Source organism: Gopherus flavomarginatus, chromosome 1 (genome assembly GCF_025201925.1).
Source record: "Gopherus flavomarginatus isolate rGopFla2 chromosome 1, rGopFla2.mat.asm, whole genome shotgun sequence".
Taxonomy (NCBI): Eukaryota; Metazoa; Chordata; order Testudines; family Testudinidae; genus Gopherus; species Gopherus flavomarginatus.
The window spans coordinates 314,593,620-314,607,076 of NC_066617.1; the positions used below are offsets into that span (position 1 = coordinate 314,593,620).

The following is a 13,457-nucleotide window of genomic DNA, read 5'->3' on the forward strand; positions in this document are numbered from 1 at the left end:
TGACCCGCCAGATACAGTCCATTCAACCTGCTCCACCGCTGCGCCCACCCAGGAGTCACTCCAGAGCACTGATCACCTGTAACAACCAGATCCCAGCCAGCGGGAGCCAAAGCGCACTACACCAACTCTGTACACAGCAACTGCTGAAATGTAGCCACCTCTGGGGAGGGCAGCCAACGCCGGGAGGGAGCTACAGGCAGGGCACCAGGCAACAACCAGCCCCGCACACAGAGCCGGGGGCTGGGGGGTGTCAGCACCCACAGAGAGCACCCCGCGGTCAAAGGCTCTGCCCTCAGCAGCTAACTCCACCCTCCCAGTCACCCCATTCCCACGCTCTCCCCACCATCACCCCAAACTTCCCCTCGCCCCGAAACCCCCAGGAGTGAAACCTGCTTCCCACCCGCTCCCCCTGCCCTCCAGAGCAGCTGCCAGGCCACAGTCAGCGCTAGGCAGAAGCAAACCAAGCAGCTGCTTAGGGTCCCGCGCAGCTCGGGGACATAGGAGGCGGCTTATATGTGCTTGAGGTGCCAGGGCTCCAGGAATATTCAGGGCCGGGTGCCCTGCTCCAGCAATATTTGGAGCAGGGTCTCTCCCCTGGCCCTGGCCCCCGCAGGTCTCCCCCCACCACGTCCCTGCTTAGAGCAGATCCTGGCCTCCGCCTTCCACCCCTCCCCCTGCGTCCCCCCTCTGCCGCGTCCTTGCCTGCTCGCAGATCGGTTCCCGGCAGAACTGCTGTCTGCTGCCCCAGGGTCCCAGCCCCTGCCATCCGCTAATAGCAAGGCAGGCGGCCCTTACCCTGCTCTTCTGCCCTAGCCCTGAGCCTCTCCAACGCTCCAAAACCTCATCCTCAGCCCCAACCCTCATCCCCCTGCACCCTGATCCTCTGCCCCAGCCAGAGCCCTCATGCCCCTCGCACCCTGATCCTCAGCCCCAGCCAGAGCCCTCATCCCCACGCACCCTGATCCTCAGCCCCAGCCAGAGCCCTCATCCCCACGCACCCTGATCCTCAGCCCCAGCCAGAGCCCTCATCCCCACGCACCCTGATCCTCAGCCCCAGCTCTGAGTCCCCCCGCATCATGAACCCCTCATCCCCACCCCTCATTCCCCTGCAGCCTGATCCTCTGCCCCAGCATACACCACCTCCCCCTTCCTACACCCCCACCCCCAGCCGAGCCTGCACCCAAACTCTGTCCCAAAGCCTGCACCCCTCACCCCCTCCTGTACACCAACCCCCTGCCCTAGCCCAGAGCCTGCACCCAGCACCCAAACTCCCTCCCAGAGCCTGCACCCCTCACCTCTTCCTACACCCCCACCACCAGCCCAGAGCCTGCACCCAAACTCCGTCCCAAAGCCTGCAGCCCTCACCCCCTTCTGCACACCCACCCCCAGCCCGGAGCCTGCACCCAAAGTCCTTCCCAAAGCCTGCACCCCTCCTGCACCCTAATCCCCAGCCCAGGACCTGCACCCCAGACCTCCCCCCTGAAGCCCCACCCAGGTCCTTAGGCAGGTGGAGGCAGAGTTGGGGGGCCGGTTCTGGGCACCACCAAAATTTCTACAAACTTGCCTCCCACGCTCGGGGACTGTGTGTGCGGGGGGGGGGCGCCTATTAATTTGTGTTGTGTGCAGAGGGAGCCCCCCGGTAATACCCCTGCTCAGGGCCGCCCGTGGGTAGCACCGGCGCCGCGCCGGTCCCGTTAGCGGCACCAGGAAGCCGGAGCCGCCCGCAGCCCCGCGGATACCTGGAGATGAGCGAGGAGCGTCCTGCCCGGCCGAGCCCCGGCCCGCGGCGGGGGGGCAGGGTCGCTGCTGCCCCGAACCCCCCACGAGGCACCTGGACAGGGCCACCCCGGCAGCGCGCGGAGCAGGAGGCGAAGAGCGCGCGGGACACGGCCGCGACCGGTCCAGATCATATGACGGGAGGGCCCGAGAAACCCAACATTCGTCACGTGTGCCAGACTCCGCCCCTTTCCCCGTTCGGGTGCAACGAACTTAACTCCTCCTCTCAGGCCTCACGCGGACAGTGTCAGGCCCCGCCCGCTCTCACCGCCCACTGGATACTTGCCCCGGCCTCAGAAGCTGACAAGCCTGAAGCGCCGCGCTCTGATTGGCCGGCAGAGTCGGGCTCTGACACGCCTAACGCAGGAGAGTGAGGGAGCCGCTCTCCGCCGGCGCCGCTGTCACATAGGCCGGAAGCCGGAAGCAATATCCCCGCACCGCCCCCGCTCGCGGGCAGCCTGCGCCCGGGGCATAACCCTCCCCCCGCGCGAGCCTAACCCTGGCTCTGCCCGGCGGGGAGGGGCGCTCCCACTTCCTCCCTGGCCGCGGCGGCTCCGGGACACCGGGTGGGGCCGAGTGAAGGCGGGGCCCGGCGGGCGGTGGATGGGGGCGTGAACCGGGGGTAGGTGCTGTGCCTACACGTGGCGTTTACGGAGCCCGTCTGACTGCGGGGCAGCCCCGGCGCCAGCCTCTCTCTGCACCCACCTAGAAGGGGGGAGGCAAGAGAGACAATTTGCCCCCAGCCCCGCAGGGCCCCTCCCCCGAGAATATAGTATTTTATAATATTGCAACTTTTGTTTTAATAGAAGGGCCCCCAAAATTGCTTTGCCCCAGGCTCCCTGGATCCTCTGGGCAGGCGTGTAGCTGGCCCTGCCCCAAGTCAGACAGCAGAGTGAGGCTGGAGCAACTGCTGGCATTTGGCTGGGCCCAGCCCTTTGCCCCGCTGCTGTAGTAACTGAGTGGGGAAAGTGCACTGCAGTGATGTGGCCTTTTCTGCAAGTAGGTCCCGCTCTGCTCCTGGGCTGCTATGCAAACAGCCTGGGCAAAAGCAAATAGACTGAAGGCGGTTTGGCTTCCTCTGCAGTGGTAAATTAGCAGCCACCTTCTACCTTGAGCAGAGCTCAGCAACATTGTGTTTGCTTACTTAGAAAGTTAACGTTTTGTAACACCAAAACCCAGCAACATTACACAGGGAACAATCTGGACTGATGGATAGCTTTGTCCCCTCAGTTCTCCAACATAAGGAGCCTTTCTCACTGCTTAACAGAGAGCAAGCACTCAGGGTCTGCTCTCACAGCCTCCAACATGTAAATCACTCAGCAAGGGGTGCCCGTGGGGGGGGGGGCAGGTGGGGTAATTTGCCCTGGGCCCCCCACAGGCGGTCAAGGTCTTCAGCCGGCATTTCGGCAGCAGGGGGCCTTTCAGTGTTGCCGAAGATGCAGAGCGAATGAGGGCCCCCCGCCAACAAAATGCTGCCAAAGACCCGGACTGTCACTGGGTGATTACAAGCGCCGCAGCTCCCCTGCTTTGCCCCAGGCCCCTGAATCCTCTGGGCAGTCCTGCACTCAGCTATATTGTAGAAGTGCTATAGCCAGCGACTTGAATTACACTGCAGGGCAACACCAGCAAACTTCCAGTCCCAGACTTTCCCCCGGAAATGAATGTCTTGTACTGCCTCGTGACCTTCTGGACACTACAAGCTCGTATAAAGTCCATCATTTAATTAATAGAAAATGATATACATAAATCCTGTTATCCCAAATGAAATTTCCCAAACAAACAGACCGGTTTATATAAAACCAATGTATTAACTACAGAAAGATAGATTTTTAGTGATTACAAATAAGGAAATAAAACGGTCAAATGCAACTAATATAACTTAACAAACTAAGTGAGTTTTAAGCAAAGGTCTCTCACCACAAGTTCCAAGAGTCTTAACTGGCTGAATCCTTCAGTCAGGATCTCCCCCTAGCCTAGTGCTGCTTCTTTTCAAGTGTTGATGCCATTAGTAGAGAGAAACAGAATGATGATTTGAGGTGGTTGCCCTCTCCTTTAAGAGCACTTTGTCTTGCTCAAGAATCATCTTGGGAAAGTCTGTGTGGACAGGAACTTTAAGGTGCTTCTTTGTCAAAATGTAGACTTTTTGCCTACACCCTGTTTCCTGCGGAAAAATGGCCACTGAATCAGGTGATGGTCCACTTGATCTTGTTGACACCTGGCTAAGACATTGATTAGCCTTTTGTCTCTAGGGAATTGGTGTGTGACTGCTCTCCAGAACATGGTTTAATAGTATCATATAGTGGAATCTTATTTTATATATAATGTTACTACACTTTTTACCAGGACAATAATGGTCAGCAAATAATGTGTTTTAAAATGATACCTCACAAGGCAAACTTTGTACAATATGTATCATAGTTCTATAAAAGGGGCAAAATAAGGGTACTTCACTATTCCCACCTGCCCTACATTCTGAGTAGCATGCCTCTGCGCTGCTGCAGCTCATGGCTCAGCACACTCATCCTATTCCCCTACCCTCATACCTGTAGCTGCCCAGCAGTTGGAGGATGGCCTATAGATTTTCCCTTGTTCTAAACATCTCTTTGAAGAATAAAAAGGTGTCAAAATGGTCAGCTAATACAATGTTGTTGAGCATGCTTGGATAAAATAGCACTTTTTATACTTCTGCTATGGTTCTCTCTCAAATTGTTGTAAAAGGGCAAAAATATCTGAAAAACTAGAAAGAGCTCTCCCATTGACATAAGCGCTATGCACTCTACCACTTATGCTGATATAATTTGTGTCGCTGAGGGGGGTGGAATATTCACACCCCCTGAGCGATATACATTTTGCCAATGGTAAGTGGTAGCGTTGACATAGTGCTAAAGATTTTAGGCAATATTTTGGATGTCTATTCAACTTGATGGTGTGCTATTAACAATTAAATGACTAGGGCAGGATTGACCATTGCTTGTTTATTCAAACATCTGACTGCATCTGTCTGAAATCCAAGGCACAATACAGCTTTAGATAAACATAGGAATCAAAGCCATGGTCATATATAGTGCCCATCTATAGAAAGGGAAACAAGGACAACCTGGGGAATTACAGACCAGTCAGCTTAACTTCTGTACTCAGAAAAATAATGGAGCAAATAATTAAGCAATCGATTTGCAAACATCTAGAAGATAATAAGGTGATAAACAACAGTCAGCATGGATTTATCAAGAACAAATTGTGTCAAACCAACCTGATAGCTTTCTTTGACAGGATAACAAGCCTTGTGGATAGGGGGAAAGCAGTAGACGTGGTATATCTTGACTTTGATAAACCTTTTGATATTGTATCGCATGACCTCAAACAAACTAGGGAAATGCAACCTAGATGGAGCTGGGTGCAAAACTGGTTGGAAAACCATTCCTAGAGAATAGTTATCAGTGGTTCATAGTCATGCCAGAAGTACATAACGAGTGGGGTCTGGATGAGTTCTGTGTCAGGTTCTGTTCAATATTTTCATCAATGATTTAGATAATGGTATAAAGAGTACATTTCTAAAGTTTGTGGATGATACCAAGCTGGAAGGGGTTGCAAGTGCTCTGGAGGATAGGATTAAAATTAGGGTTGTCAAGTGATTAAAAAAAAATCATGATTAAAAAAATTAATCATGCTGTTAAACAATAGAACCAGTTATTTTAAATATTTTGAATGTTTTCCTACATTTTCAATATTGATTTCATTTACAACACAATATAAAGTGAGCACTGTACACATTTTGATTACAAATATTTGCACTGTACAAATAATAGTATTTTTCAATTCATATAAGTACTGTAGTGCAACTTCTTTATCATGAAAGTTGATCTTACAAATTTAGAATGATGTACAAAAAAAAACCTGCATTCAAAAATAAAACAGTGTATAACTTTAGAGCCTACAAGTCCATGCAGTCCTACTTTTTGGTCAGCAAGTCACTCAGACAACAACGTTGGTTACAATTTGAAGGAGATACTGCTGCCTGCTTCTTCTTTACAATGTCACCTGAAAGCGACAACAGGCATTCGCATGGCACTGTTGTAGCTGGTGTTGCAAGATATTTACGTGCCACATATGCTAAACATTCGTATGTCCCTTCAGGCTTCATCCACCATTCCAGAGAACATGGTTCCATGCTGATGATGGGTTCTGCTTGATAATGATCTGGAGCAGAGTGGACCGAAGCATGTTCATTTTCATCATCTGAATCAGCTGCCACCAGCAGAAGGTTGATTTTCTGTAGTTTCTGCATCAGAGTGTTGCTCTTTTAAGACATCTGAAAGCATGCTCCACAGCCTGTCCCCCTCAGATTTTGGACGGCACTTCAGATTCTTAAACCTTGGGTCAAGTGCTGTAGCTATTTTTAGAAATCTCATTGTGACGGGTTGGATCACAGAAACCCCCTTGGGAACTGCCAACTGATGTGTCAAGATTACTTCTGCCCGTTTTCCCTGCCAGCCTGGGAATCCAGCACCCTGTCTTATTGAGCCAGACACACCAGTCTGCTCCAACACAGACCCAGGATCTGAATCACGTGCCCCAAAGCTGCAGACTTAACTGAAAGCAACTTACAGAAGTGTTCTTGTCATTAACACTCAGATGCTCGACTCCCAAGGGGGTCTAAACCCCAAATAAATCCATTTTTACCCTGTATAAGCTTAATCAGGGTAAAGTCATAAATTGTTCGCCCCCTATAACACTGATAGATATGCACAGCTGTTCTCTCCCCCTCCCCCTCGCCCGGTATTAGTACATACTAATAATATGTAAAAAGTGATTTTATTAAATACAGAAAGTAGGATTTAAGTGGTTCCAAGTAGTAACAGACAGAACAAAATGAGTTACCAAGTAAAATAAAATAGAACACGCCAATCTCTGTCTAAGAAGAGTGAATACAGGTAAAACCTCACCAGTTCCAGTAAGCTTGCTTTTACAGACTTGTCTCCTTCTAGTCTGGGTCCAGCAATCACTCACACCCCCTGTAGTTACTGTCCTTTGTTCCAGTTTCTTTCAGGTATCCTTGGGGCTGGAGAGGCTCTCTTTAGCCAGATAAAGACAAAATGGAGGTGTCTCCAAGGGGTTTAAGTAGACTTTTTCTTGTCGGTGGAGACCTCCTCCTCTTTCCTATGCAAAGTCTAGCTCCAAGATAGAGTTTTGGAGTCACATGGCCAAGTCACATGTCCATGCATGATTGAGTTTCTTACTAGACAAGCCACATTCCTGGGAAAGCTCCGATGTGGATTGGCATCTTCAAGTTCATTGTTGGCGTAAATGGTTCTTGACTGGGCACTTAATTTGCCCATTCCTTTCTCAAGAAGCTGACCAAATGCTTTACTAAGGCTATTAAGCAAATATACAGCCAATATTCCTAACTTCAAGTACAAAAATGATACATGCATACAAATAGGAGGAATGTATTCAGTAGGCCATAACTTTTACATAGATGTTACATGACATATGTAGAATAAAACATTCCAGTTATATCATATATACATTCATAAGCATATTCCCATGAAGCCTTATGGGGCACATGTCACATTCATACTGGTACCTTCTTTGCATCCTGTCAAATCTGCTGTAAAAGCGTTCTTAAGACGAACATGGGTTGGCTGGGTCATCAACTGAGACTGCTATAACATGAAATATATGCAGAATGCGGGTAAAACAGAACAGGAGATATACAATTCTCCCACAAAAGAGTTCAGTTACAATTTTTTTTAAGACAAACATCATCAGCATGGAAGCATGTCCTCTGCAATGGTGGCCGAAGCATGATGGGGCATACGAATGTTTAGCATATCTGGCACATAAATACTGTGGCAGAGCTCTGACCTTGCCCCTGTGGGTCCTGCACTTCTAGGCAGTTTATGTTAACCTCAGTGGCTCACTGTGACCCTCCACGTAGTCATCCTCTCTCTAGGGCCAGGGTTACAGTCTACTGAGCCCTTTTCATCATAGGCCAGCAAGGAGGTTGGTGAGAGAACTCCCACAGTCTCCGTTGTCTCTGGGGGCTTATTTCAGAACAGTTTAGCCTCCTGTCCTGACAGGGGCCTGACTTCCCCTCCCAGGAGATGTTCCTGTAGTGGTAGGTTGGGGGGAACCCAGACCCGCCTTCTACTCCAGGTTCTGGCCCAGGGACCCTAATGGTAGCAGCTGTTGGCAGCCGACCTTTCACTGCCAGAGTTGCTACATTTTCCTGAGCCACTTTCTCACAGCTCTCCTGCTTCTCCCTTATCTTAGGGCTCCCTTACCGATGGTTTGAGAGTATCTTCAGTAACCAGCCCTTCAGCCGCACTTCCTCTCCTCTAGCTCCCTGACTCTCCTCTGCCTGACTAGAGTGAGGCCCTTTTTATAGTATTAGCAGGGCCTTAATTAGAATGAGGTGGTCATATTAGCTTAATGGTCTCACCTGACTCTTTGCAAGTTAATTAGAGTCAGGTGTTCTCATTAGCCTGGAGCAGCCCCTGCTCTGGTCAGTCAGAAAACAGAAAACTGTTAATCCAGTGGCCAGTATATCTGCCTTCTGCTATACCCAACTGGCCTGGGTCTATCACAATACCTTGCAATTCTGGCTACAAAAGTGCCATGCGAATGCCTGTTCTCACTTTCTGGTGACATTGTAAATAAGAAGCTGGCAGTAGTATCTCCCATCAAAGTAAGCAAACTTGTTTGTCTTAGTGATTGACAGAATAAGAAGTAGGACTGAGTGGACTTATAGGCTCTAAAGTTTTAGACTGTTTTGTTTTTGAGTGCAGTTATGTAACCAAAAAAAAATAATAATCTGCATTTGTAAGTTACACTTTCACAATAAAGAGATTGCACTACAGTACTCGTATCAGGTGAATTGAAAAATACTATTTCTTTTGTTTATCATTTTTACAATACATATATTTGTAATCAAAACTAATAATATAAAGTGAGCATTGTGCACTTTGTATTGTGTTGTAATTGAAATCAATATTGAAAATGTAAGAAGACATCCAAAAATTTCAATTGGTATTCTGTTATAAGTGCGATTAATTTTTGAGTTAATTGCATGAGTTAACTGTGATTGACAGCCCTAATTAAAATTCAAAATGATCCAGACAAACTGGAGAAATAGTCTGAAGTAAATTGGATGAAATTCAATAAGGACAAATGCAAAGTACTCCATTTAGGAAGGAACAATCAGTTGCACACATACAAAATGTGAAATGACTGCCTAGGATGGAGTACTGTGGAAAGGGATCTAGGGGGTTCATAGTGGATCACAAGCTAAATATGAGTCAACAGTGTAACACTGTTGCAAAAAAAATAAAAAAAGCGAACATCATTCGGGAATGTATTTGCAGGCGTGTTGTAATCAAGACACAAGAAGTAATTCTTCTGCTCTACTCTGCGCTGATTAGGCCTCAACTAGAGTATTGTGTCCAGTTCTGGGCACCACATTTCAGGAAAGACAAATTGGAGTGAGTCCAGAGAAAAGCAACAAAAATGATTAAAGGTCTAGAAAACATGACCTGTGAGGGAAGATTGAAAAAATTGGGTTTGTTTAGAGTGGAAAAGAGAAGACTAAGAGGAGACATAACAGGTTTCAGGTACTTAAAAGGTTGTTACAAGGAGGAGGGAGAAAAATTGTTCTTAACCTCTGAGGATAGGACAAGAAGCAATGGGTTTAAATTGCAGCAAGGGAGGTTCAGGTTGGACGTTAGGAAAAACTTCCTAGCTGTCAAGGTGGTTAAGCACTGGAATAAATTGCTTAGGGAGGTTGTGGAATCTCCATCATTGAAGATTTTTAAGAGCAGGTTATACATACACCTGTCAGGAATGGTCTAGATCAGAGGTGGCCAACCTGTGGCTTCAGAGCCACATGTGGCTCTTCAGAAGTTAATATGCAGCTCCTTGTATGGGCACCGACTCCAGGGCTGGAGCTACAGGCATCAACTTTCCAGTGTGCTCACTGCTCAACCCCTGGCTCTGCCACAGGCCCTGCCCCCACTCCATCCCTTCCCAAACCCTCCCCTCAGCCTTCCGTGCCCTCTGGAAGCAGGGGAAGGGAAGCTGATGGTGGCAGGGAGGGAGGCTGCTGATGTTCTGTGGCTCTTTGGCAATGTACATTGGTAAATTCTGGCTCTCAAGCTCAGGTTGGCCACCTCTGGTCTAGATAATACTTAGTGCTGCCATGAGTGCAGGGCACAGGACTAGATGACCTCTCAAGGTCCCTTCCAGGCCAATGATTCCAAGTCCAGTATCCTGTTTCAGACAGCAATCAGTACCAGATGCTTCAGAGGAAGATGTAAGATACTCTGCAGCAGGTAGATGTAATATAATCATTGATCATTGTAATACAGCTCACAAAACAGGACATCTGAACATGAGCTATACCTGTAAATCTTGAGAGAAGGACCTCTACAACCTCCTCTCAGCCCAGCCTCTTGCATCCCTCAGTCAGCCCCCAATCAACCCTCTTCCCCAGGGAAAGTAGGTGGACATTGCAGCATACCGAGAAGGTCTCCAAGTCCAGGGTCTGCCATATAGAGTGCACTGCAACAGTCTAACCTTGGAGGTGGAACTTGCCAAGAGAAAAGGACACAGCCTACTTACTATTATTTGTAAAGCAGCAGAGCCCATGTTCTGTTGTGCTAGGCACTGTACAAATTTATGACAAAAAGACTTTGAGAAAGGGACAATTTACCAGGATTATGCTTGCTTCCTAAATTGATCTTCTAACCTCATTGCCATCATTACTCTATAGCTCCAAGAATGTACTTCTTTTTCTGCTCCCAAGCTTTTTGGTGACACATGGGATAACTGAAATGTTTTATCCTTTTTTAATCTATTTTCTGCTGCTGAATATTTGCACTCTCATATATACACACAAAGATTCTCCCAGAAGAGCTTAAAGTGTGGCAAATAAACCAAGGATCTAGAGTTTGGAGTGGGATAGGTTTTTTATTCTTGTAAAACTAGGGTGTCCTAGCCATAGTGAAGAGCTTGGTATAATAGAGATTAAATTAGAGACATACCCTAATGAAGCACATCAGAAATTAATCTAGTGTTTTTATCCTAGTCCACATCCAAAACCACTGCATGATCAGCCTCTGTTTGTGAGGGACCTGGGACTGTACACTAGTACTTGGGATCCCAATTGGCAGTGATTTGAAGAGAAAATTTACGTAACCTCTGCCAGGCAGTAGCCAATTATATTTGTCTCTCACAGACACAACAAGCCTCAGACCTATACAAACATTTAACAAACGAACAAACAAACCAAACATGATCCGTAAATAATGGCTTTTAAACTTCATTAAATATAAACAGATCAAAACGCCACTAATTGTTCTTGATTTCCCTGTAGAAGCCAGACCAGAGTGTAATCAATTCTCCATTTTTATAGCTCTGATGTGATGCCTCCCTTCCTATTTATCAAATTTAGGTGCCAGTCCTGCAGTGAGCTTTGTATGCTCACAGGATTCTGCCTGCACAGACTTCACTATTGTATTGTAGACTTAGGCTTTGTCCACTCTACACAGTTTTGTCAACAAAACATTGGAGGTGTATGCATAACAAAGTTCCTCCCACTGATTTAACTGTCCTGCTACGCCAACATAATAAAACCACCTCAATGAACGGCACAGATCTTTTTCTAACAAAGTTAGAGTGATGCAATGTCAGTGTGACCACTGTGCTTGCTTATGTCACCCTAAGTGGCCTCCAGGAGGTGTCCAGGAATTCTCATCATGACCAGTCTGGTAAGCAGTTTCTATTCTGCTGCCCTCTAGCCAGGTGCCTCTCCCCCTTTAAAGCCCCAGGAATTTTTGAAATTCCACTTCCCATTTACTCAGCATGGACAGCTCACATTGCATCATCCCAGCTGACCATGCTGACTTTTGGCAGCAAATGGACTCCCATGTGGAGTACACTGGAGTTGCTGGATCTTTTGGGTCTGTGGGGAGAAGAGGCTGAGCAGTCACAGCTCCGATACAGCCATAGGAACTTTGACACTAAGGCGCGGATTGCTTGTGGCATAAATGAGAAGGGACATGCAGCAGTTCTATGCTAAGATCAAGGAGCTGAGGCTGGTGTACCAGAAGGCAAAAGAGGCTAACTGTTGCTCTGGTGTGGGGCCAAAAATATGCCACCTCTACAAGGAGCTGCATGCCATCCTCAGCAGTGACCCCACCTCCACAGCCAAAAGCCCTGTGGATACTTGGGGGAGACTGGAGTCAGTGGCCAGCACAGTCAACCCAGGGGACAAAGTGATGGATGAGGAGATCAAGTTGGAGGAGGATATAGGACAGGCAACAGGCTTGTCTGGTGGCGTAGCAAGCAAGGACCTCTTTGTGACTCCAGAGGGGTCTAGCCAGTCCCAGCAGTCTGGCTCTGGCATGCCTGAAGCAGGGAGGGGAGCTCCAGTAAGTACTCATTTTTCTTTGATAGTGCATGGTTACATGACATAAAGGTATCCTTTATTTGGTTACATGGTGCACGCAGGAGAAGGGATCGAAGTTAACAACACTAAGTACTGTTTACATCTGTTTCACATTCCCCTGCAGCTACACAGCGGAGCCCTGTGGAAAAGTTTGTTAATGGACATCGAGATCTCCTGGGAATCCTCCACAGATATCGCTAGGAAACTTTCTTGCAGATACTCTGCAATCCTCTGCTGAAGACTTCTTAGCAGAGTTGCTTTGTTTCTTCCCCCATTGTAGGAAACGTTGCCACGCCAATCGGCAATTACTTCTGGAGGAACCAAAGCAGCATACGGACCTGGTTTGAAGCTGGTCACATGCAGGAAATGCACCCTTGTATTTTCAGTTACCCTCAGTAGTGTGATTTCAGCTTTGATCACCCCCGCCTAGGTAAAATTGTACCAGTATTCAGCATAGTGTCTGTAAGCCTTTTTACTGATCCCCTTCTGAAACTACCCAGACCCTTTGTCCCATTTTGCACCATCCCCACCCCCAAGGCTGAACTCAACATATTTAGTGCTCTGGCCGTGCTGCATGCTTGCCAAGGGAAAGCGAGAAAGAGATGTATATAACTCTTATGATTCAAGACTGTGAGTGCACACACAATACTGACTCTGTGTATTGTTTCTTTTGCTTCTGTAGATGTGCCCTTGAAGGCCATCTCCTACACACCAGCAGAGTGCCTCTGAGAGATAAGGGGGCAAACGAGGAGTAAGGAGGACATGTTTTACAAAGGACTGCAATCATCAGGTCAGGCGAATAGTGAGCACAGAGCATAGAGAGAGGCAATAAACAAGAAACTGATAGCCAGGAGAGGAGACTGGGCCAGGAGCAGATAATACAGGGTCAGGAGTGAATAATAAAGCTCATGGAAGACCAAACAGAGCTGCTGAAGTCCCTATTTGTGCCGCAGGTGGAACACATACAGAACTGCCTTCCTTGCCCTCCCCAAACTCCCCTTACACATTCCTCTCACATTCCCAGCCTGTCACAGTACCCCTTGCACTCCACCCCTTAGGGACATTTTCCATATCAACAGCTGGACTGACACACAGCTGTGAGTTCCTCACTTCAGAAAGGGCTGCTCACTGTCATGTCCCTTGTAAGAAATGTTAATCTGTGTCATGGGCAGTGGGTATAATAGGCCTAGGGAGGCTCTGCCTCCCCCAGCACTGTTGTGGCTGCTGGACCTCTGGT

General features: G+C 48.1%; 1 protein-coding gene across 3 annotated transcripts in view; it reads right to left on the reverse strand.

Annotated features, from left to right (window-relative positions):
* The window catches only part of RCBTB1 (RCC1 and BTB domain containing protein 1), a 52,749-nt gene extending 50,867 nt beyond the window's left edge, over window positions 1-1,882 (reverse strand). Inside the window, exon 1 of one of the 3 annotated variants that reach the window (XM_050948588.1) lies at window positions 1,740-1,882. The gene's annotated coding sequence lies outside the window, so the exon portion shown is untranslated. The remainder of the gene's footprint in view (window positions 1-1,739) is intronic. The other 2 variants (XM_050948612.1, XM_050948630.1) reach the window with 2 other exon arrangements.
* Window positions 1,883-13,457: the final 11,575 nt, after the last annotated feature.